Below are 23125 nucleotides of genomic sequence, written 5' to 3' on the forward strand. Positions count from 1 at the left end.
ACACCTACCAAGTTGCTGGGATGTTGAAAATATGCCAGGTATTTCCTATCGGATTAAAGGCGACTGTTTTAGGACAGTCAACATGTTAAAGTGTGCCTTAGTATTCGTCAAACCGAGAATGGACGCTGATCTGCCAAAACATTATGACGACTGCCCACAGCGACCTTGGATAACGCCTAGTGGCGTTGCGGGCACGTGACACTGTAGCAAAAGTGTATAACCGGAGGAGACACGGACGGGGGATCACCCTAGGGACGATACAGGCTGCAAATTGGGAAATTCGATGAAATAAATGACTTTGACAAAGGGCAGATTATTATTAAGCAAAGCATTTGGGCGAATATTCTAAAACGGCTAAGCTGATTGAATCTTCACGTGCTACTATTTTGAGCATCGACGGAGAGAGGCAGAAGGACAGTGAAACTAGCACTGGGCGATAAGTGGTTCTTCACAGAACACGGGGTTTCGGAAGTTTGTCTGCTCTGTAATGTAGGACAGGTGGTGATCTGTGGTAACTCTGCCGAAAGAGCACAATTCCGGCGCACGCACAAGTGTTTCGGAGCCACACCTTCATTGTACGTTGTTGAACACAGACCTCTGCAGCAGACCACCCATATGTGTTCACATGTTGACCCAACGACATAGTCAACTGCCATTGCAGTGGGCACAGGACGATCGGGGTTCGACTGTTGATCAATGTAAATGTCTCGGTTCTTCGGATGAATCACATTTTAGATACGCTTGCTCGATGGCCTTCTCTACAAATACCGTCATCGAGATGAACGGTGGCTCGAAACGTGCAGCGCACCACGAGAGCAAGCTAGTAACAGCAGTATTACACTATGGAAGACGTTCTCCTGTGGTTGCATGGGACCTATGGTAGTAATTGAAATCACGGTGAGACGTACAAGCCAACTGGATCCCTTCATGCTGTATGTCGTAACTGACGGCGATGTCATCTTTAAGCATTATAATTGTCCGTGTCACAAAGTCGGAGCCGATTTGAGAAACATTATATTGAACTCTCGTTCAGTCTCGCCGGCCAAATTCACCTGATGTATATCTTACGAACCCATTCGTGTCGCTATCGGACGCCATCACCGCGTACGCAAATCACTGGCCCTTATTTTCGGGAATTACACGACCCGTGCCAAGAAATCTAACTCGACATACCGCCACAAACCTACCAACAAACTATTGGGTCCCTGATAGGTAGAATCAGTGCTGTATTTCGTTCCAAAAACGGACAAACAAGCTATGAAGCAGGTGTTCGTAATGATTTCGCTCTTCACTGTACGTGAGCGTCCCTGTGAACCCCACGTTTTCAACTTGGACGAAAAGAATATCCACAGCATACTTAGCTTGAAGAAGTAGAGAAAATGAAAATATTTGGTAACTGAAAATGTTGATATATACATCGTTGATTATATTGACGATGACCTTAATACTTAAGTCCAAATCATGGCGCCAAAAATACAACGTCGCAGAACCAGTTTCGGGATCAAACCCTCCACATATTGGTGTTCAGACGTCTCGCTAGGCCTTGTATCGTTGCAACAGAGACAGAATAGCGACTCGCTGCACCACGCTACTCCGTTCCACTCACCTAATGTCAAGATGAGAAAAGTACTCCATCTTCAGGCCATAAGTGGCCCATCGGGACTATCCGACCGCCGTGTCATCCTCAGGTGAGGATGCGGATAGGAGGGACGTGTGGTCAGCACACCGCTCTCCCGGTCGTTATGATGGTTTTCTTTGACCGGAGCCGCTACTATTCGGTCGAGGAGCTCCTCAATTGGCTTCAAGAGGCTGAGCGCACCACGAAAAATGGCAACAGCGCATGGCGGCCTGGATGGTTAACCATCCAAGTGCCGGCCACACCCGACAGCGCTTAACTTCGGTGATCTCACGGGAACCGGTGTATCCACTGCGGCAAGACCGTTGCAGTCAAGATGAGAGGGAACCACCAAATCCATCTCGTCTATCTTTACGCCGATTTTCTGGTCTGCTGTTTTTATGTGCCACGAACGCCTGCCTCGAAAGGAAGTGCGTCTCTTCTTTTCTTTTTTAGATAACTGGTAAATAGGCACCTGAGTCACTACCACAGTTTTGTCCTATCATTTAAACTACTGTGTGTGACTGAAACGAGAGAATGTGAGTTTTCGTAAAATCAGCCTGTAGCTGTTGCGCTGCTGCTGCAGTTTTGCCGATAGCTGTAGTGTAAGCAGAAAGGCAGAGAGGTCGGGCTAGGTTATCAGGGGAGGAAGAAAGTCTTAATAATTAATACTTTAGATGAGCCGCAAGTTACTTCTAATTTGCCTTTATTTTGACATATTTCAATCGACCAGCACCAGCATATTCAGAAATTACGTAACAGGTGTTCACACGTTACAAATCTCAAGCTGTTGATTTTTGATTACTACTTTTTAATGTATGACGGTAGCTCTGTACAGATCCCGATTTTTGTAACGTGTCGCCCTCGGCTACGTAATTTCTGACGCTACTCGGGATGTTCGAATGAAACGTCAAAAATAAATTAAAGTTACTTGCTTCTTCTACCTACTCCACAGTTTTAATTTATAACGGTCGCTGTAGCCCTGCAGGCGACGCCTGTGCTCGCTAGGAACAGTTACGTTGGCAGGAAACTAGTGTACGCTCCTTTGGTGGATACCTCTATCACAGGCTTAGTGGAAGCGGTTAACGCTTCTTTCTGAGTGAGCATGTTACTGAGCTGCTGCGACTGGGTCAATAGATACACTCCGCTGATGAAGATATTTGAATTATCTTTAGTATATGACTTTTAATCATTTTTATTTCAGTTCGTTTTTGTAGTCAGGGGTAATCGTGTTAGTTATTGTGGGAGTGAATGGGTGTGGGATTTAACAATAAAACTGATTTTTTCGTAGGAAATATTTTGTGCATGAATGAGTTAGCAAGCAAGTATGGGATAAGACAAAGAGATTTTATTTTTACATATATGTAGAACATTTGGAATGCTCTCGATGTTTACGGTAAATTTATTAAGTACTTTTACGAGAGGCCCTAGGTTGAATTTTGGATCATTCGCGGTTTTCCGCTGGCATAGTGTAATCACACTGTCACGTGGAAAATGGCAGGCTTCAAGTTCATTCCTTGTTAGTTTCAGTAAATGTATGCACCTTCAGGGCTTGAATGTTATCCATAATATATTCCAAACGGATAATAAATTTTTCTTTCATAAGCGAATGAATTTTAAGTGTGTGCGCTTGGGTTCCCTCAAACAAGTATGTTCCAAGTAAAGCTTTTAGTATGTCATTATTCAGTGAATCGCTCTCAGTATGTAGAGTGGAATGAATAGTTACATAGCCAAATTATTTTTAAGGTAATTACGTCACAGAGAGGATTCTGGCGGTTTGTGTGACTTGACGAAATTCAGTTTGTCTATTTATAAATTCTCCGACATTTGCGTACGCATGTAAATCAGCATGTGCCACCAGTTTCTGTTCAGAGTACGTTGTATTTCGCCTGTTTAGTAAAGATTCTCTCTGCTGAGTTGGCATTGCGTTTCATGATGGTATTTGCACTGATAAATCGATGTTTATTTCGATTTATTGTGGCGTGAATGACTGAGTGTACGTACGCAAGAGCGGTTTCCTAATTCAAGTATCCTTTCCTTACGCCAGCTACCCCCTGTCGTTATCCAGTTTAGTGCTCTGATGTACTAAATGCAACTATCACGTGAAGCACAGTCCACAGCAACGCATTATATTGTTAAATGCCATTTTCAATGTCTATACTTTGTCCATTTGTGACCTAGTTGTTCAATAAATTACTGGCACTGAATGTTCACCTTAGTAAAATTTTGGAGGGATAAGATAAAATCCGTATTAATGCAATATCTATGTCCTTGATTAATATATTAAATGAAAAGGAACTATCCATTGCATTTTTTAAAAGTATCAGATATGACCATTAAAAGGTCAGTAGATCAATTACTGAAGACAAGGGTGTGGATAAATTAAAGTAACAGCTCTATGCATTTTATTTTGTAATGATAATCTTTTGCCAGGAAAACAGAGAGTAGAAGCGTTCTATTCAGCTGTCCTACCAGCTTAGGAGAATTTCTAATAGAACAGGAGGCTTTCACGATTCCTTTCTAATTTGGTTTGTTGTAGAAGTGCAATTTTATGTACCGATTTAGCAATGGCCTTTAGCGACTCGTTGGCAATGTTCGTTCGTATACTGGTTGAGAAGAACATGTACTCGCTGACAACAGCATTTCCTGATGAATGGCGCCCCATGGTGTTCATCGGAGAATCGCGTTTCTGTACTACACTACATGCGCTTTGTCAGTGAAGAGAGCAGCATGTTGGGGGAATGCCTCATTCTGCCGAAGTTTTCGAGAGACACAGTGGTTTTCCTACCGGCGTCAAGGTGTGACGAGCCTTCGGGTATGACTTCATCTCACGGTTCGTAGTGATCATGGCACAAAGATACGTCATGGTCAGCCTGCGTAATCGTGTATTACCTCTCATGTGCAAATATCTTCGTGCAGTTTTTTAATGGGACAAATCTTACCCATAGGTTGCACGTGTCTTTTTGAAAAGGCTACTCGAAGTCAGGTACTCCAGTAGCCAGCAAAATCGCAAAATCAGGACGCGATGAGACATATGGGACCAACTCGGACGAAAACAAGCGTTATGGACCGGCTTGCCTCATTAGAAGGTACTGTGACATTATGATACTCTTCCGAAACCAAATCAGTGCATGCATCCAAGCCAGGTGGTGTGCACCGCCATACTGGTAAGTCGGATCACATTAAAAAGTTCTTTGATAATTTGACTCGATATCGTAATTGCTGAAATACTCCCTCAACCGATGAGATTTTATTTCCTCCTCTTCTGGGTGAGTAACGATTTTTTTTTTTTTTTTTTTTTTTTTTTTTTTTTTTTTTTTTTTGTCAGGCAGTATAATTCTGCGGCTTGTTCCGTCAGTACAGCTGGTATAGCGTTGTGCAATGTAGCATTCCACCATCACCAGTAGACTAGATTGCCACGTGTAGTAGGACAACGCCGCATTTCTGCAGCTAGTTACATGTTGGGAGCCTAGATTTTGTGACAACAGCTCCGGCTAGAGCGAGTATACTCCTAGCTCATCAGGTAGTGGTATTCCACTGGTATCGCGTATTCGAAAGAGAAAACGTCTGTGTCAGACATTTGTCGAATGTCTGGCCAAACAGCTACAGCCTCACTGACGAGCGTCATGATTTACGCAAAGACAACGGTCAAGACCTATCACCCAGCCTCGACAGCTCTAAACGTTGAACATTATCTACCGAAGCAAGGCCACCAAGTAATTGCCGTCACCTTATACGCCAGCCAGTCTCAGAGTCATGCGCTCGAATCGAGGCGTCTGCAAAGCGCCTGTAGCCACCTTGGTATACATGTGGTCTACGCCAGCGCAGCCGTAAACTAGCTGTACTCCGCTGCTAACTGCTGAGGTGCGTGAGAGTGGCCACCGTCATTCCAACCGTTGTTATGCTGTCGGATCATCCAGATGCTTCGGCAAACTCTCTTGCTGACTGCTGGTCACCGCAGGTTCCTGGACTTCAGTGATTCATTTTCTGTATGGAAGCATCTCGATTAATAAAGACTTTAGTTATAAAGTAAGCATTCTAGGCTGCACTCTCCAAAGTATTGGAGACTCAACCCCATACCTCCCCCCACAATACCGTTTGAGAGGCAGAAGTGCCGATCCAGCGACACTGATGGCTACACAGCGGTCAAGCACAACCGACCACTATTGTTGTTATACATAGTGTTTTTCCTCAAAAATGGAGGGAGAGAGCGTTTTCTGAGCCCCAGGGGACTCCATTCGAATATCACAAAAAGTACTAACAGGCGACTTTTTTGTTTTAATTCACGACTTCTAAATTTTGGTGAGTGAATGTATAAAAAATTTTCCGAGTCGAACAACTGTGCTGGGATCAAAACTATGATGTGCCAAGTAAATTATTTCTACTCAGAAACGGGACTTGGTTCAAATGGCTCTGAGCACTATGCGACTTAACTTCTGAGGTCATCAGTCGCCTAGAACTTAGAACCAATTAAACCTAACTAACCTCGACATCACACACATCCATGCCCGAGGCAGGATTCGAACCTGCGACCGGAGCGGTCGCTCGGCTCCAGACTGTAGTGCGTAGAACCGCACGGCCACTCCGGCCGGCGGAAACGGGACTATTTCATTACTATTTTGAATGTTTTGAAAGAAGGCATCAGCATTGGAATTCGACGATAATTATTGAAATCTTTTTTGTTACCTTTCTTATAAGGTAACAACGGGATATTTTAATCTCTCTGGAGAGGTTCCCTGTCCCAGAGATGCGACTAACGACATTACTTATTAAGCTGGAAAAAAATCTTTAAACTTTTTTTTTTTTAATTTCATCGGCACAGTGTAACCCATTGTTGTTGAGAACTTTTGTAGTTGTATTACGTAATTTCAGTATGTTGGTGGTATATTTAATTGCTTAAAGGTTTTTGGAATGAAACTTTTGATATATTCTATTGCTTCTTCAACAGAATCGCTTAGGCATATTTTTCCTGCAGCATTTAGAAAGTGACTGGTAAAAAAATCGGAACTTTTAATTATGTTACAAATTTGTCATTCATTAGTTTGTGCACTGATTGGTCACTGTGCCTTCCGGTTAAGAATATCCCATAAAGTTTTAAATTGTATTAACTCCATTATTAAATTCTGTCATTTGGTGCATAATTACGGATATTTCATTTAACTTCACGAAAATATTGTAATATTTTTTGTAGAACGTAGGTGACATCGGATCTTAACTTGTTCTGACAATTATATAAATTTTCGTTACCATCTTATGTGATGTTTCAATCATTTTATTACAAAATGGATTCCCTGTTTCCGTAATTGACGTTCTGGAGAACTATTTAGGAAAGTTACATTCAAATATTTATACAAATATAGTGTGGGATGTATTGAGTTTTCCGTGTCTACCTAATCCCATACCACTTCTTTTAATTTACTGTTAAACAAATGGTTCAAATGGCTCTGAGCACTATGGGACTCAACTGCTGAGGTCATTAGTCCCCTAGAACTTAGAACTAGTTAAACCTAACTAACCTAAGGACATCACACACATGCATGCCCGAGGCCGGATTCGAACCGGCGACCGTAGCGGTCTCGCGGTTCCAGACTGCAGCGCCTAGAACCGCACGGCCACTTCGGCCGGCGCTGTTAAACACTTTTACTTTGGTATCACCTATAAGTCACACTGTTTCGTATGAACATGTAGATTCATGAGACCGAGTGTTTCTGTTGTCTTGTCCAGGCAGGAAGATTAAGGTCTAGGAGACACGTCATGGACTGTGTAAGTTAGTATGGGAGCGTAAGACTTTTGCAGAAAGCTCTGCGCTTGTTAGCATGTACCGAAAATCTTTGTGTACATGGTAACAAAATTTGGTGAAAGGGTCGGAAGTTACACATGTATCGCGTACAGTCTTTCGTTACCAGCTACAGGCGCTTCGAGCCTTCTTGATAAATGCCTTGCAAAACGAGTTCGCTATACATAAACTTAGGCTTCCGTAACCTTTGTCACAGTCAACAAAATTTTTCTGTGTTTGTGACCGCATTGTCAAGATGTAAATTTACATATTGAAAATGTGGTCACAAACCCAGAAAAATTCTAAAAAAATTTAAATTATATTATAGATTATTATAGTAAACTTAAAAAATTATAAAAAAACTGTGTAAATTTACATGTTGACAATGTGGTCACAAACCCAAAAAATTTCTGCTGACTGCAACATCGCTATAATCAATAATTAGAAGCAGAAACGTCGGTACTACATTTTCTGGGTGGGTGTACCAATTTGACATTGTAAAACACGCGAAATGTAAAGCAGTGCAGGTGTGCTGTGATTTAAAAGTGGCGTCTCTCGGAAAAGAGCGTAATATTTCACCACTGCGCCACCCAACTTGGTGTAAAGAGAACTGGAAGAAACGAGAGGGAAGTGGCGCGGAAAGGACCATCCGTCACTATTGAGCCGTTAAGCCTCCGCGCTGCTCCGCACCACTCCGCATCCGATTTCGCGTCACAGACGGCCACATGGCGTGCGCCCCCTGTGTCCAGTGTTGCCCGCAGGAAGCACAGCCTCGAGGCGGCGGCCCAGCTTCTGGAAGGAAGTGCGCCCTCCGGCGCCGAAGAAGCCTCGTCGCCCCGGCCGCGCCGGCGCCGACGCCCGTCACATTTCTCTCTGTCCGCATGAGGCCCCTTTATTTGAGCGAGTCCTCTTCCACCCAATTACGCCTTTACCCACCCCCCGGCAGCCGCTACCTGCAGCCCGCTCGCTCCCTGCCCCCTTATTCGCCTCCTTTCCCCCTTTGGCCCGGCGCTCTTGCTCGCCCTCTCCTTTATCCCAGCGACATCTGGCGCAGCTCCTCTACCTCGGCGCACCGCGGCGCACGGCAAAGTGGCATTAAATCATGCAGAGAACAGCGCGCCGTGCCAGACTGAGTGTTCTGTATTTGCAATAGGCATAGCTCCTTCTCTCCGGCCGAACCCATAGCCGAGTCCCCCCTCCCCTCGCTCGCTGCTTCCGTGAGGCAGCTGCAGGAGTAGGAATCCTGCATTCTGAATGCGAGCGCCAGATTAAGGAGTGACATCCACTCACGGGAATGTTAATCGGTAGTCCGCTGCAGAGACGTTTTCTCTTGTAAGTTCATAGGCTTCCCCAGCCGGTGCCAGTTTGAATAAAACAATTTTCAGCATTAGGTCACGTCATAATGAAACTAATATGCCTCCGACGTTTCGATCCTCTTTTCAACGGCGCTGTTCAGGGCGATTCACAGTATCCCTGAAGAGGTAGAGGCACTGACAGCAGAAACTTCACTGGTTTATTTGTTTCATTGTTGTACAATTGAAACATCCCCTTCAAAAATTAATGTATTACTGTGCTGATAAACCTCTTACATTATTTGATTTTCAAACAGCTGAGCAGAACTGAACGTACTCAGACACTTCGTCTTCACCTATTCTGATCAACACTGAACTGACACACAATAATTTTAGCGCAACGCAATCTGACTTTCAATAATCCCTACAAAAGAATGACCCTGACTAACATTAACCTATGCCTTTCACAAATCACTTACCTCACAAAAATCTTCGTTACTCGAACTACTGCAATACAGCGAGCGCCAGTACTGCCAGCTAAATAAAAGATTCTAACTACTGAAGGCACTAACTACTGATAGGCATAGTTAGCAAATGAAAGATTTTGATAGAGAACAAACAATGTATTTACCTTAATAGTGTTCAAAAGTCATAATATATATATAGCAGTTCATGGCATCCAGTCTTACAAATTTACTGTCTCTGATGGACACACGTCCAGATCGTCCGCTCTCAAAACTCCGCCATCTCTCTCCCCACATCCACCACTGCTGGCGGCTCACCTCCAACTGCGCGACGCTACGCGCTGTTAAGAGCCAACTGCCCAACACTACAATACCGACTATTCCAACAATGCCAACCAGCCACAGACCTCACACAGCACAGCCAGTGATTTTCATATAGAGCGCTACGTGGCGTTACCAACATAAAAACCTAAACAGCCTACTTACACAATTGGTTCAAATGGCTCTGAGCACTATGGGACTCAACTGCTGTGGTCATAAGTCCCCTAGAACTTAGAACAACTTAAACCTAGCTAACCTAAGGACATCACACACATCCATGCCCGAGGCAGGATTCGAACCTGCGACCGTAGCGGTCGTGCGGTTCCAGACTGTAGCGCCTTTAACCGCTCGGCCACTCTGGCCGGCCACTTACACAATTACCCGGCATAATGTCCAAAATTATATTATTCATCCTTTACATTGATTCCATCTGTAATATAAAACAAGTTCAGGAATTGTCATATGGCCAAATTCTCCCAAGTTTAGAACAATGACAAGCAGGCCGTTCTCTGCCTCTCTTAGAGGGAGAACATCTCGGCCATAATGAAGGGTCTACGAAGTAGTTCTTGCACCACCGTAACAGAGGCGTGATACCGTACAAATCATCACATGAGGTGATGGTCTCTGTTAGCTTTTTTTAAAGTTATATTTCCACTGACTTCGGTCAAGGACTGTTTCACTAGATACAATTACGTGATACAGTAATACAAACAGTATATTTGCTGGAACTGATTACGAAACATACAAGCACAGTCAATTACATAATATCAAATTATGTAAAGGTAAGCGAATAATAATGAGAGATAATTTTAAAAATAACTCCATATCGTATTGAACTGGTATTTTTAATACGTTTCGTACTATTGCATAAATTCAGCCTTCAACCATTTTGAAATATCCATTTAATTTTACTATTAAAACAGTATTAGAGCTGGAATAGTTCTTTCATTTAAGGGAAGTAATAACTAGAACACAGATTTGTTACCTCTTTGGTTATTAAAAATCTACGACGGGGACTACTGTCTATTCAGTTGAAGGCACTGTTAGAAATAATCGTAAACTTCTAATTATACGCAGTGCACCGCTGACATGAGCTCGTCGCAACATGGGATGTAGCATCTAGCGTAATTTAAGATTTATTTAGTCCCTGCTTTCCTCTTTATCTGCAAGAAAGTAGTATTGAGGATCGCATATTGTCTTTATAAACAAAACTTCTTTACAAAATACGCAGAAGCACGAAAGTAAATAAAACTTTAATGGATTCAGGCGACACGGAGCTATTCAAAACAGCTAAATGAATCATTGAAATAAATTTCTAATCTTCAGTTTAGGTGAGGACTAGTCTGATCACGTTATCTGGATACTTGCTATTGTAGATGCATCCCAATCCCTAGAAGCACATAAATTCGTGTCTATTTGTTCTTATAACCCTCACTAAACACGTAACGAGCGGTGAGTGGGTACGAAATCAACCCCCGCCCCCTACAAACTTCCCCCCAGGCACAAATCCACCACCAGATATTTTGACTCCCCACCCACCCCGCAGAAAATTTTTTTAGCTATTACATGTGTGCTCTTCAGCGATATGATATTTCCTACTGTTTATTATGGCTGGCGAATATTTTGGCCACGGAACCAGCGACTTTAGCCTCCCTGCCGCCGTTGGATCAGCAGCTGCAGCAGCAAGTCGTATACTCCTAGCTCACTCATTTGTTACATAGTTTAATTCTTAATTTCTTTGCGTGTTTTTGGTACTTGCATTGTCTAATTCATAAATTTCTGGCGTATTATAGTATTTGAGAGTTGTAGCATCGCGTTTTAGTACCTGAATAGTGTAAATTCGCGTAGTCGTCTGTCTTCTGTATTTGTTTTGAAGGGCCAGTGTCGGTTGGTCACAGTCAGTGTGCTCCCTGCCGCCGTTGGATAAGCAGCTGCAGCAGCAAGTCGTATACTCCTAGCTCACTCATTTGTTACATAGTTTAATTCTTAATTTCTTTGCGTGTTTTTGGTACTTACATTGTCTAATTCATAAATTTCTGGCGTATTATAGTATTTGAGAGTTGTAGCATCGCGTTTTAGTACCTGAATAGTGTAAAATCGCGTAGTCTCCTTCCGCCGCCGAGCAGTGTGTCAGAAGTGAGCAAGTAGCAGCATTACTGCATTTACTAGGCAATCTTGTATTTTAATAACCGTTTAAATTTTGTGTCGATTTATTTGCGCTCTCTGTAGATTAGTTCAGACGTTCTTTGCACAACAGTTTTTAGCATGGATAGGGACTGCAACTGCTGTATTCGGATGCAGGCTGAGTTGGCATCCCTTCACTCCCAGCTTCAGGCAGTGTTGGCTTCGGTCACACAGCTTGAGGCTGTTGCCAATGGGCATCACTGTGGGGTTCCGGATGGGGGTTTGTCGGGGACGGCCAGCTCGTCCCACGCATCCCTCGATCGGACTACGACTGTGGTTGCCCGGGATACTGCCCGCATTGAGGCTGATCCCTCACCTGTGGTAGAGTGGGAGGTCGTCTCAAGGTGTGGCAGGGGGCGAAAGACATTCCAGAGGGCTGAACGGAAGGCCTCTCCAGTTTGTCTGACGAACCGGTTTCAGGCTCTGTCTCAGGCTGATACTGATCTTCGGCCTGACATGGCTGCTTGTCCTGTTCCAGAGGTTGCCCCTCAGTCTGCAAGATCCGGGCGGTCGCAGAGGGTGGGCTTACTGGTAGTTGGGAGCTCCAACGTCAGGCGCGTAATGGGGCCCCTTAGAGATATGGCAGCAAGAGAGGGGAAGAAAACCAATGTGCACTCCGTGTGCATACCGGGGGGAGTCATTCCAGACGTATAAAGGGTCCTTCTGGATGCCATGAAGGGTACAGGGTGCACCCGTCTGCAGGTGGTCGCTCATGTCGGCACCAATGATGTGTGTCACTATGGATCCGAGGAAATCCTCTCTGGCTTCCGGCGGCTATCAGATTTGGTGAAGACTGCCAGTCTCGCTAGCGGGATGAAAGCAGAGCTCACCATCTGCAGCATCGTCGACAGGACCGACTGCGGACCTTTGGTACAGAGCCGAGTGGAGGGTCTGAATCAGAGGCTGAGACGGTTCTGCGAACGTGTGGGCTGCAGATTCCTCGACTTGCGCCATAGGGTGGTGGGATTTCGGGTTCCGCTGGATAGGTCAGGAGTCCACTACACGCAACAAGCGGCTACACGGGTAGCAGGGGTTGTGTGGCGTCGGCTGGGCGGTTTTCTAGGTTAGATGGCCTTGGGCAAGTACAGAAAGGGCAACAGCCTCAACGGGTGCGGGGCAAAGTCAGGACATGCGGGGACCAAGCAGCAATCGGTATTGTAATTGTAAACTGTCGAAGCTGCGTTGGTAAAGTACCGGAACTTCAGCCGCTGATAGAAAGCACCGAAGCTGAAATCGTTATAGGTACAGAAAGCTGGCTGAAGCCAGAGATAAATTCTGCCGAAATTTTTACAAAGGTACAGACGGTGTTTAGAAAGGATAGATTGCATGCAACCGGTGGTGGAGTGTTCATCGCTGTTAGTAGTAGTTTATCCTGTAGTGAAGTAGAAGTGGATAGTTCCTGTGAATTATTATGGGTGAAGGTTACACTCAACAACCGAGTTAGGTTAATAATTGGCTCCTTTTACCGACCTCCCGACTCAGCAGCATTAGTGGCAGAACAACTGAGAGAAAAATTGGAATACATTTCACATAAATTTTCTCAGCATGTTATAGTCTTAGGTGGAGATTTCAATTTACCAGATATAGACTGGGACACTCAGATGTTTAGGACAAGTGGTAGGGACAGAGCATCGAGTGACGTTATACTGAGTGCACTATCCGAAAATTACCTCGAGCAATTAAACAGAGAACTCTGTAAGCGCACAACAGTGAATCAGTGATCATAAGGCCGTTGCAGCATCCCTGAATATGGAAGTAAATAGGAATATAAAAAAAGGGAGGAAGGTTTATCTGTTTAGCAAGAGTAATAGAAGGCAGATTTCAGACTACCTAACAGATCAAAACGAAAATTTCTGTTCCGACACTGACAATGTTGAGTGTTCATGGAAAAAGTTTAAGGCAATCGTAAAATGCGTTTTAGACAGGTACGTGCCGAGTAAAACTGTGAGGGACGGTAAAAACTCGCCGTGGTACAATAACAAAGTTAGGAAACTACTGCGAAAGCAAAGAGAGCTTCACTCTAAGATTAAACGCAGCCAAAACCTCTCAGACAAACAGAAGCTAAACGATGTCAAAGTTAGCGTAAGGAGGGCTATGTGTGAAGCGTTCAGTGAATTCGAAAGTAAAATTCTATGTACCGACTTGACAGAAAATCCTAGGATGTTCTGGTCTTACGTTAAATCAGCATATCCAGACACTCCAGGATGATGATGGCATTGAAATAGAGGATGACACGCGTAAAGCAGAAATACTAAACACCTTTTTCCAAAGCTGTTTCACAGAGGAAGACCGCACTGCAGTTCCTTCTCTAAATCCTCGCACAAACGAAAAAATGGCTGACATCGAAATAAGTGTCCAAGGAATAGAAAAGCAGCTGGAATCACTCAACAGAGGAAAGTCCACTGGTCCTGACGGGATACCAATTCGATTCTACACAGAGTACGCGAAAGAACTTGCCCCCCTTCTAACAGCCGTGTACCGCAAGTCTCTAGAGGAACGGAAGGTTCCAAATGATTGGAAAAGAGCACAGGTATTCCCAGTCTTCAAGAAGGGTCATCGAGCAGATGCGCAAAACTATAGACCTACATCTCTGACGTCGATCTGTTGTAGAATATTAGAACATGTTTTTTGCTCGCGTATCATGTCGTTTCTGAAAACCCAGAATCTACTCTGTAGGAATCAACATGGATTCCGGAAACCGCGATCGTGTGAGACCCAACTCGCTTTATTTGTTCATGAGACCCAGAAAATATTAGATACAGGCTCCCAGGTAGATGCTATTTTTCTTGACTTCCGGAAGGCGTTTGATACAGTTCCGCACTGTCGCCTGATAAACAAAGTAAGAGCCTACGGAATATCAGACCAGTTGTGTGGATTGAAGAGTTTTTAGCAAACAGAACACAGCATGTTGTTATCAATGGAGAGACGTCTACTGACGTTAAAGTAACCTCTGGCGTGCAACAGGGGAGTGTTATGGGACCATTGCTTTTCACAATATATATAAATGACCTAGTAGATGGTGTCGGAAGTCCCATGCGGCTTTTCGCGGATGATGCTGTAGTATACAGAGAAGTTGCAGCATTAGAAAATTGTAGCGAAATGCAGGAAGATCTGCAGCGGATAGGCACTTGGTGCAGGGAGTGGCAACTGACCCTTAACATAGACAAATGTAATGTATTGCGAATGCATAGAAAGAAGGATCCTTTATTGTATGATTATCTGATAGCGGAACAAACACTGGTAGCAGTTACTTCTGTAAAATATCTGGGAGTATGCGTGCGGAACGATTTGAAGTGGAATGATCATATAAAATTAATTGTTGGTAAGGCGGGTACCAGGTTGAGATTCAATGGGAGAGTCCTTAGAAAATGCAGATCAACAAAGGAGGTGGCTTACAAAACGCTCGTTCGACCTATACTTGAGTATTGCTCATCAGTGTGGGATCCGTACCAGATCGGGTTGACGGAGGAGATAGAGAAGATCCAAAGAAGAGCGACACGTTTCGTCACAGGGTTATTTGGTAACCGTGATAGCGTTACGGAGATGTTTAACAAACTCAAGTGGCAGACTCTGCAAGAGAGGCGCTCTGCATCGCGGTGTAGCTTGCTCGCCAGGTTTCGAGAGGGTGCGTTTCTGGATGAGGTATCGAATATATTGCTTCCCCCTACTTATACCTCCCGAGGAGATCACGAATGTAAAATTAGAGAGATTAGAGCGCGCACGGAAGCTTTCAGACAGTCGTTCTTCCCACGAACCATACGCGACTGGAACAGGAAAGGGAGGTAATGACAGTGTCACGTAAAGTGCCCTCCGCCACACACCGTTGGGTGGCTTGCGGAGTATAAATGTAGATGTAGATGTAGATGTATATAAATTGCAGGATGCTGGTGTGCCACACCTTGCAACTAAGAGAGCTCACTGCACTGGGAAAGTACGGTTAATCTGTAAACCGCAAATGTATTAAGATGTTTCGATTTAAATGTCCTTGAAGAGGCAAGATAAGTGCACAAGCTAACTCCTTTCTTTAACATCCACAACTCAGCCCAGGACATACTCGTGTTTTTTGCAAGTAAAATCTGAGTGAAGATTGATATCTGAAAGCGAGTGCTTAATTTTATCGTAAGAATCATTTTTTTATTTATTTGATTCACTTTAAACCCTACATTTAGCTCGACCTTAAACCATCGAATTTCGGTAACGGATAAAGATTAATGAAGACAAAAATTTCTATTTGAATTCATCCATTTATTTACCTTCGTGCAAAACATGCACCGATCCGCACAAGTTCAAAGAATATACTTGGAGTGCTTCAGAAACCTCGCATAAAAACACGTTTTTTTTCACGTAAAATCTAAATTAAGCAAGATTTTTTGAAACAGTTGAAACTTACCTTAGACCAGGGCCTGATACACCGATGAAACTAATTTGTACCATCAGTTCCTCAGTTTTTAAGGGATGACTATTTTTATTACACGTGAGATTCGAACGAGGCTAACTGTTTTTGCACGTAAAACCCGAACGCTGCACATACAAAATGGCTCTGAGCACTATGCGACTTAACTGCTGAGGTCATCAGTCGCCTAGAACTTAGAACTAATTAAACCTAACCAACCTAAGGACATCACACACATCCATGCCCGAGGCAGGAGTCGAACCTGCGACGGTAGCGGTCGCTCGGCTCCAGACTGTAGCGCCCAGAACCGCACGGCCACTCCGGCCGGCGCTGCACATACAAATGTTGTCTTTAACTGAGTATTAATTTCAGCCCAATTAAAATGTTTTGCAGAGGAATTAATCAATTCGTAAAATTTGCGCTAGATCCGGTTTGTCGTTCGGACTTTGCTTAATATGCTGTAACATAGCTATAGTAATAGAGATGTTCGAATGGTTATACAAACGGCCGCTGGTACGGATTCAATAAAAAACTTTTCACCTCATGTTCCTAGCTCAAGTAGCAAACGAGAACCAACATCCCCTAAACCGCGATTCTGCACAAGGCCTTTTCAGACATACGTCTTACAGAGCTTCCGCTCTCAGACTGAGATGCGGAAATCACTATACGCTAGGGGATATGTCTACAAGTTATACGTGCTGCACCTTTTTTGCTGATTGGTCTGCAGTATCGTTAACCCTAATACCAATATTAACCGATATTCAGTGTAGCTGAATCAGTTGATGCACCTCTTTGCTCTGGTAGGTCACGAGCTCACATAGCTGTTAACCAAAAATCCGACCTTTGAATAGCCTTTTTTCATTATGATTTCGACAATACAAAATGAATGAATGAGAGTCCTAAATAAAGATGGACAATATTGTGGTGGACACAGAAAAATTACAGCTTTACATACGAACATATTTAGGGTGGATTCGTTAAATAAGATAAATAAGGTGTTCTCGGCGAACTTCTTGCGTTACATCTGTATAAAAGACTGGGATTTCACCAGTATCCACCATTGTCTTCATCACGAAAGCATCTGACTGTCAAATTCCGCAGACTGAATAATGTAGTAATGTTACCACTTAGACCTAGATAGTACTTGATCACCAGCGATGCTTCGTCGAGCATAGCGTCGTTGTTCCTATCACACTGCGTAATACGGGAGATATCTCTTTGAAGTCCATTTCATCAATCCCTTGGTTCAACGCACTGAGCATATAACATGTATCTCTGTTAACTTTATTGAAACGAATTCCGATTTCCACGGCTCCATTTATCGGTGAGACCCGATAATTTGAAGCGTGAATGAAAATCCATGTCTTCTCGATGAACATTTTTATCGTTATCCACATTTTTTATCCTGTGATCGATGTAGCAATGGGAAGCCGTTCGTGCAGACAGATCCACGTAATTATTACCACATTTACAAGAAATATTGTAAATATCCAGCAGTCTGGGTAAATGCCTCACCTTCACAGGATGCACTAGCTCTTTTAGATTCCTACGTGAGTGACGACAGCAATGTTTTTCCTAGAACTTCACCCGATGTTGCTCCGTAAATTGGAAGGAATATTATCTACAGATCACATAGTGTACATTAACCTAATAAGCATTAGAATTTCCTAGAGAGCACTGACCATTCTCGTGTTCAAATATACATTTTATTTGGATGCTTAGGACTTTTTATTCCGTTCCCGGCTGTCGATGTATTTAAAACATCGATACATTTCCTTGACTTATCGGATTGTCTTAATGAAATCTATTTAATGCTACCTATGATCAGACGCAACGATTTATTCATCTTGTCAAATGAAAGTAACTAAAGGAAGGAAGACTGACTTTTTGTATTATCACACTGACATATGGAACTAAGTGAAGTGTCCAATTAATAAAATGAAAAGTAAATATCGAAATCATTTGCAACAACAGCAAAAAGTAATGGAGAAACTACAGGATATCACGATCCCTTAGGACTTCGAATTCTACACTATAGGACTATTTTCGGTTTTATGAAACATTTTCAGCAGCCTTTAGTTCCTAGGCCTGTGTCTCCATCATACAGTTTGCTATGAAGCTGGAATGTGCTGACGACGAATGTATTTTAGCGCGTTTATAAGGAGAAATGTCAAGAGAAGTATTTTTTCGCAGCTAATGTATCAGTTCCATTACCAAAATCTTTCATCCTGGCAGTAAACATATACCCTCCTAAACCGATCTTGACCACCATCTTGAATCCGGCTCATTTAGTAGAATTAGAAAGAAAATTTGAGTACAAAAGGCAGAGACAGTAATTTTCTAACTTTTTTTAACTTTAAGATTAGAAACATAGTGAAAAAAAAATGGTTCAAATGGCTCTGAGCACTGTGGGACTTAACATTTGAGGTCATTAGTCCCCTAGAACGTAGAACTACTTAAACTACTAACTAACCTAAGGACCTAACACACATCCACGCCCGAGGCAGGATTCGAACCTGCGACCATAGCAGTCGCGCGATTCTGGACTGAAGCGCCTAGAACCGCTCGGTCAGCGCGGCCTGCCAAACATAGTGATTTCGATTTAAATTTATCAGTAACCGGCTTGCGAAACTCAACATGCTGACAGTGAAATAGTGTCATCATCGTCGTCAGTCTCAAACAGACAATAACAAATGCCGCAAGTCACATGATATGTCACTTGCACGAAATAAACTACGAAATTGAGGGTGCCTTTGTCGATACAAAAGCTCTAATGTATCAATACGCTGCTAGTCTCTGCACTAAAGGGTCCATGTTTCGCAGCCGTAAAGTAAGACGGAAAACACAAATATCTTAGCAAGCCGGATCTTCGTGTTGTTGTTTACCTCCAGGGTCTACCAAACCTCGGTCAGCTGGCTCATCGTCATTCGTCCAAGCACGATCCGTCTCCTTATTTCATCTTCACAACTTCTCCGTCGATGATTGTTGACCTAAGGTGGATGAAAGAATGCACGACGTCCACTTCCTTTTTTCGACCTGTGAGTCGGACCTGTGCTTCTAGATCATTTATCAAGAGGATGGACTTGCTTTACTATTGTTAGCAGCTCAGCAAGTTATATAGAAATTGTATAGTTGGGGTGAGGGGTAGGGGGAAGTAGGACATAACCCTGTCGGACACACGTTGACACTTTAAAGAAATCATACATGCCAGCATCCGTCTTCACAGCCAAAGGTTTTCCTCGGGTTCTCAGTTATTTTTCATAAGTTGAGATTTAGTTCACAAGTGCCTTTTCCTTCAACAAAACCTGCTTGTTATGTGTATGGGAGGTTCAATGTACGCTTTCAAACGTTGGTTCAAGCAAAATTTTGTTGCGTGAGATATGGGAGGAGTAGTTCGGTATTTGGAGCGCTTTCTAATTGATACTTACTTGGGCAGGCAGGCGAAGAGAGATGTCGACAATTCTTCTCTCCACTCCCAGTTTCCTGTACAATCACTGTACGCCACTGAGAGATCCCTGGCAACATGATCACACCATCATGCATTTCCCTCGAGTTTTTAATATGTTACGTTTCTTAATCTATCTCGACCTCAAGTTTTGCAGAGCAGCGCTATGGGGTAAGATGCTTAAAATTAACTGCCAGTGGTTTCAGCTCATATCGATGATTGGATAATGTAGTAAGATGGTCTGAGTCTAGTTTGAATCAACGTCTTGAAAAAATATCCACTATCACTTAATTCCGAACTTGTGTGGTGGGTTGTTAGGGTCGGATGGTAAACAGTTTACATTGCTTTCGCTTGAAACTGAGAAGATACAGTTAGGGCAGAGCGAAAAACAAACCGTAGTACTAAGGGTAGAGCTTTTGTAGACACTTTATCTTATATTTGACGACTGCTTTCACCCACGATCCTGTAAAAAAGAAAAATTGCTCCTGTACTGACGACTATCAGTCCATGTTTCGTTGAACCATAAAGGAAAGAAGTGCTCTTAATGTGAGCCCGAGATCGTCAGACTGGCATGTCATCTTTGGAAAACGGTCGACGGCCCCGGGATAGCCATTTCGCGTGTCCCGACATCGTAGAACCAGCGATGAAGGCTGCATTCAGAACAGCGTCTGGCATTACCGACACAATGTGTCTCGAAATAGAGGACTTTTTCCTCCTGCCATCTCCCTCCGTTTGCTGTCTTCAATTTTCTCTAGGCTATCCTTGGAACACAATGCCACGCGATCCCGAATTACTTGGGGAAAATACACTCCTGGATCCGGAAACTACATTATGAAATATCATGGGAACAGCGAAAATCAATGTGATTCAAAATTCAGTAATATTGTGTTATGTGATTACATTCTGAGGCGCAACAAGATTTTTCTTTTCTTCAAGGCTATAAATCATACAGGGATTTCATGTGTTCCGGAGTGTTACCGAGGAAGATTTCCATTCTGCTAGCGTAATGACTTACTGTGAGTTCTACAAAATACTTTTGTAATTTCCCTTTATTATTCATATTCAAACTTTCGACATCTTTAGTATATAAAGCAACCCAGGAAATAAAATTTAGCTCACATTCAGTCCACCTTACGTACTCAGTAGCTTCTTTGTTTCCTCTCAGTCTCACTCACGATCATGGATAAAAAGAGTGTCATCAGTGAATGTTATGATCAATATCTTTTCACCCAGAATTCTAATTCCGATTCTCGCCATTCCTTATATCTGCCTAATTCCTTTTTCGATATAAGTGTTGAACAATAGAGGAGACTGACTGCATTCCTTTCTTATGACGATTTTAATGTGAGCACTTTTCTCTTGGATTCTTATTATTCTTGCAGCTTACACTGATTTTTTGATGACTTCAAATATGATGTTCAGTTTTTCTTTGAGGCCGCTTTATTTGCATCGACAGATCCTAAAGCATGTTCTCATTTTTCTTTTATGTCTTCGCATTACCAGTCGCAGCGTTAGAACTAACTGTGGCGCTTTTACTGTCCCTAAAGTCAAAATGATCATCTAACATCCTTAAAATTCTATCCCACTTTTCTTTATATTGTAACTCCTGAAGGTTTCAGAGACTAACGGGCATTCCACCACGTTTCGTGATTTCAATGGATGGCTTCGACGTCTTACCGCGATAGTGGATCTTACAACCATCAGCCATCCTCAGGCAAGTTTTGAATTGTATAAACCTCATCTGAAGATGACTAAACGATTGCTAGCTGATATGTCGTGGCAAGATGTCGCCGTTATCCTGTTACCATCTCGGAACCTGGTGACATTCCTGTATTTTATGTTCGTCTGCAACTTGAAAGCATGTGCTGTTGCTATAGTGGCTCTGAGCACTATGGGACTCAACTGCTGAGGTCATTAGTCCCCTAGAACTTAGAACTAGTTAAACCTGACTAACCTAAGGACATCACACACATCCATGCCCGAGGCAGGATTCGAACCTGCGACCGTAGCGGTCTCGCGGTTCCAGACTGCAGCGCCTAGAACCGCACGGCCACTTCGGCCGGCGATGTTGCTATAGTTCTCGGACGTAATTGCCTTTGCTATGTTCAGTATTATATGTATAATACGGTTCCGAAAGTCTGGTGGTATGTCTCCAGTCTCAGAAATTCTGTACAGTAATTTGATATACTCGTACATTTGCCACATCCTCCAAAATGTTTGGAAATCTCACGTGACCGTTATATACCAGCGATCAAATGCGCCAACACATCTTGGCCATGCTGTGCTCGACTGTCACGAAGTTTGACCACGCCTCAATCACGTGACATGCCGAACTATTCCATTCGTCCTGATATCAGAAAGCGTAACTGCTTAGCTATCGCGGCCAGTCATTTAGCGTAAAAGTTTTCTTAGCATGGTGCCCCATCACAATATAAAAAGACTACACTGGAGACACCAACTCTTGGCCAAGATTTCCTCTTGGTCTGTCAAGAGACGAACCAGAATAGGTCAGCGGTAGCAGTGGCGAGGAAAAGTTGGTTGCTCTAGTATCTTTTTACGTTATGACGCGGTACCATATTCAGGAAACTTCGTCAGCAGAAGGTATCTCTCTCTCTAAAATCAGAGGTAATACAGTTGTCTCTGATTAATTACTTGAAAGAGGTACAAATTAATGGATGAAATAGATATGAACTGTGCCATAGTGTCAAATTTTAAGAAGAACGAAATATTTCACTTGATTCTCTGAACCTTTACTCAGATACTTACGTGAAATTGAAGTATAAATGCTGATAACTGCGACCAGTCATCCACGAAGCATTAGTTTCTTTCCTTAAAATACGTTTCAAGCCTTTTCAGGTCATATTGAGAGCAGGCATACCGAAGTTAGATTATACGAGGGCTGTCCAGAAAGTAAGTTACGATCGGTCGCGAAATGGAAACGACTATGAAAATCCGATAAAGCTTTGCAAAAATGTGTTGGGCAGTGTCTCTAGTATGACTCTAGGTAGAATTATGGCGCTCTTTTCATTCCAGAGCTCTTAGTGAGCGCGTAAATATGTTATACAAAACAGTGTCTCCCGCCAAGTACGAGGGCATGGTGAGAATTTTCCCCTGAAGCTATGCAACCAACATTACATAACCGTAGTGCGGTTTCTTCTAGAAGACAATTCTCAGCCTCATTCTGCAGGGGCAATGAAGATGTTCCTGCATCGTTTCAATTGGAAATGTTTGGTTACCCACAATACAGCCCGTAATTGTCACCCACTGAGTTTCATCTCTGCTCAAACGAACCGCTGGCTATGATGACAACATTTTGGCACAAACAACGAGCTTTAGGCCAGCGTAGAGAATGGGCGGAAAGCACCGGCGGCTGCCTTCTATGATGAGGGTATTGGAAAGTTGGTACAACGCCACAACGAATGTCTGAGTCAGAACGGCGACTACATAGAGAAGTAGCTGAAAGGTGTAGCTAACTGTTACAAATGAAACATTTCTGATTTTCACTGTGATTTTCATTTCGCGATCAATAGTAACTTACTTTCTGGACAGCCCTCGTATACTGTCGTAGCGTAATGCTGCGTACTCGCTCTGTTGCGAGTAAGACTGGAATCTCATCAATGCACCGTGAGACACGG

Source organism: Schistocerca serialis, chromosome 2 (assembly GCF_023864345.2).
Source record: "Schistocerca serialis cubense isolate TAMUIC-IGC-003099 chromosome 2, iqSchSeri2.2, whole genome shotgun sequence".
Lineage (NCBI taxonomy): Eukaryota > Metazoa > Arthropoda > Insecta > Orthoptera > Acrididae > Schistocerca > Schistocerca serialis.